Source organism: Pinus tabuliformis, chromosome 5_2 (assembly GCF_031772625.1).
Source record: "Pinus tabuliformis cultivar Carrire ecotype Pingquan chromosome 5_2, CPIR1, whole genome shotgun sequence".
NCBI lineage: Eukaryota > Viridiplantae > Streptophyta > Pinopsida > Pinales > Pinaceae > Pinus > Pinus tabuliformis.
In genome coordinates this window covers 596,432,466-596,435,773 of record NC_142306.1, presented here as the reverse complement: position 1 = coordinate 596,435,773, position 3,308 = coordinate 596,432,466, and the positions used below count along the sequence as shown (strand labels likewise).

Below are 3,308 nucleotides of genomic sequence, written 5' to 3'. Positions count from 1 at the left end.
ATCTACAAATTTTCACCCAATTACTGCTATAGTCAATTTGTTGCCAAGTAATTTTACTGAAGCTAGGATTCTTAAACGGGAATTTACCAATGCATTTACTTAGCATCACTCCACCGTTAACAAACATGAAATTACGGATCAGAAGATGCCAAAATTTTACGGTGAGAAGCAATCCAAATAACAACTAAGATGTTAATGTCACTCTCAAATTAATGAATTGCAGCTTCACTTCTACGTCTGTAATTATGTACCGACTATTTTAACCGTTCCAAAAATTCGGCATTCTTCGGAGTCATTCATGTGTTATTCCTCGTTCCTTCCTCGATACCAGGTCTTATTTTGTTGGTCATTGCCCTGTTATTCCTCTTCCGTTCCGAAAGAGGAATACTTTAACAATACGAAATTTCCGTGGCCACAAGTTCACTTGTAAGAATTTTACACGAAGAAACGTAGTGCTTTCAATGCTCTTGCCAAGATTTTCGAAGGGTGCCTTTAGGGCTAACCAATCTTTGAAGGATAACTGCACCCAACACTGCACTCTCTTTCATTAATTTGATAGATGTTTTGTGGCTATAGATCACTTGAGTATGTATTAATATCCATCATCTATTTATTCTTCCCCAGAAGGAATTTAGCTCCACCCAAAGAAACGACTAATGATGCTAATACCATGGCGCAGACTCCTCCTGATAGCCTGCACCTCCCTCTTCTTACCACTTATTCCTGCACAGGCCGATGAGGATCATCCACACACCACTTTCATCTTCGACGGATTTAACGGAACCCACCTGATCTTGGAAGAGGAGGCTTCTGTCATCGGCTCCAAATCCGTGCTTGCTCTCACAAAGCAATCGCATTTTATGATCGGCCGCGCGCTCTATTCAATTCCCGTGCAGATGAAAAGCAACGAGACTCGTTTCTCCTTTAGCACTACCTTCGTTTTTTCCATGGTGCATCCTCCCTCTAACGAAGGAGGACATGGACTAGCCTTCATCATGATGCCCCACAGACCTCTCATTGGCGCTACCGCATCCCAGTATTTGGGCTTGTTTGACCTCAGAACCATGGGGCAGCCGTACAATCACCTATTTGCAGTGGAGTTCGATACGTGGATGAATCCGGAATTCAATGATCCCGACGCCAACCACGTGGGTGTAGACGTCGACAGCCTCATCTCGGTGCAGACCAAGCCTGCCGGATACTGGGATGGGGAGGACAGGGTCCATGGATTGAGCCTCAAAAGTGAACGGAACATACAGGCCTGGATCGATTACAATCATCCTCAAAGCCAACTCAACATTACCATCATGTTGGCCGGCTCGCCGAGACCACAAAAGTCGCTGATATCTCTGAAAATCGATCTGGGCGAAGTTATACGAGAGAAGATGTTCGTTGGCTTTTCAGCAGCCACAGGAGCCTTGGTGGAAGACCATTACGTTCTGGCATGGAGCTTCACCACCCAAGGCACGGCGCCGCCCCTCGATGTGTCGCGTCTCCCTTCATTTGCTAACATGTATTCCAAACGTCTGGACCCGGGATTCATAGCTGGCATTACTGTGGCTACCTTGGTTCTCTTCTTGATGGCGATTGGGGCGGTCCTGTTTCTCAAAAGAGAAAAAAACAGGGAGACGATCGAAGAATGGGAGGAAGAGTTCTGGCCCCATAGATTCACTTACAAGGAGCTCAGCATCGCCACCAGCAGATTCCGGGGTGATAACGTTTTGGGACAAGGGGGTTTTGGTAAGGTTTACAAGGGCGTTCTCCCCAGCAGCGGCCAAGAAGTCGCAGTGAAATGCATAACGAAGGAGTTCACGGAGGGAATGAAAGGGTTCGTCGCAGAGATCTCGAGCATGGGGCGTCTACAGCACCGGAATCTGGTCCATCTCCGGGGCTGGTGCCGGAGGGAAAAGCAATTATTCATAGTTTACGACTATATGCCCAACGGCAGCTTGGATAATCTCATATTCGGGAACCCAACCATAGTCCTGCCGTGGCCTCGGCGATACGCGATCCTGAAAGGCGTGGCGGCGGGACTGCTGTATCTGCACGAGGGATGGGAGAAAATGGTCATCCACAGAGACATCAAGGCAAGCAACGTGCTTCTGGATTCCGAGCTCAACGGGCGGCTAGGAGATTTTGGCCTCGCTCGACTGCATGATCAGAGCGAGAATCCTCAGACGACTCATGTGGTCGGAACACTGGGGTACATAGCGCCGGAGCTCATATACACGGGGAAGGCCACTCCCAGCTCGGATGTATTCAGTTTCGGGGTTTTGCTGTTGGAAGTGGCATGCGGGAGGAGGCCCGTGGATCTGTCGAAGGACGCCGAGCAAACGATTTTAGTGGAGTGGGCATGGGAGCTGTACAGCGAGGACAGGCTGCTGGAGGCATCGGATCCAAAGCTGGGGAAGGACGGATATGATGTGGGCGAGATGGAGAAGGTGCTGAAATTGGGGTTGTTGTGTTGTCACCCAGAGCCGGAGAACCGGCCGCGCATGCGCCATGCCTGCCAAATACTGGAAGGCGAAGCTCCTCTTCCGGACATCTGCATGGCTTCGTTAAACGTCAGTGTTATGGGTTCTTTAACCAACAGCTTGTCTTTCTCCGTTATGTTACTCAGAAGTCTGGAGAAAGACGTCGACTAAAAGGCTATCAGAAGGAATATGCTTTATCCCGCTTCCGCTAAATTCAAATTGCAAAATGTTCCGAAGGTCGAATCCTATATCCGACGGTCTACAGAATTTATTTTTCATCGGATCTTCAAGATAACCCTAACAAAAGAGTTATACGCAATTTCATATGAAGGCATGGGATATATTTTTGTTTTACGTCTATTAATGCAAATGAAAATGTTGTCTTTCCTTCAACAAAAAGCATCCAACAAACTTTCATAATATATATGAAAAATAATGTATTGTTATTTATATATTTATTATCAAATATTATTTTTATGTCTAAGAAAGGCCGGTTATATTATCTTTTCTCTTTCTATGAAAATGTTGTTTTTCCTTTATTCAACAAAATTTCGTTATATATATGTAAAATAATGTTATATTATCTATATATTTATTATATGTGAGGGAAAAAATTTATATTGTTTTTTTAAAGAGAAAACGTTTAATTTTATAAAATTATAAATAGAATTTATCACAAATAAAATTTATTTAAAAATAAAAATATAAAAAAAGTTTGTATGCCAACACACACAGAAGAGTATGGAGCCAAAAAAAAAAAACACACACAGAAGAGTATGGAGCCAAGGTGTGACGCGCCCAAATAACATTCAATAGCAGAGAAGACACCTTAAC

General features: G+C 44.6%; 1 pseudogene; it reads left to right on the top strand.

The window, feature by feature from the left end:
- Positions 1-246: 246 nt before the first annotated feature.
- LOC149160405 (L-type lectin-domain containing receptor kinase IV.1 pseudogene) lies at positions 247-2,901 on the top strand (annotated as a pseudogene).
- Positions 2,902-3,308: the final 407 nt, after the last annotated feature.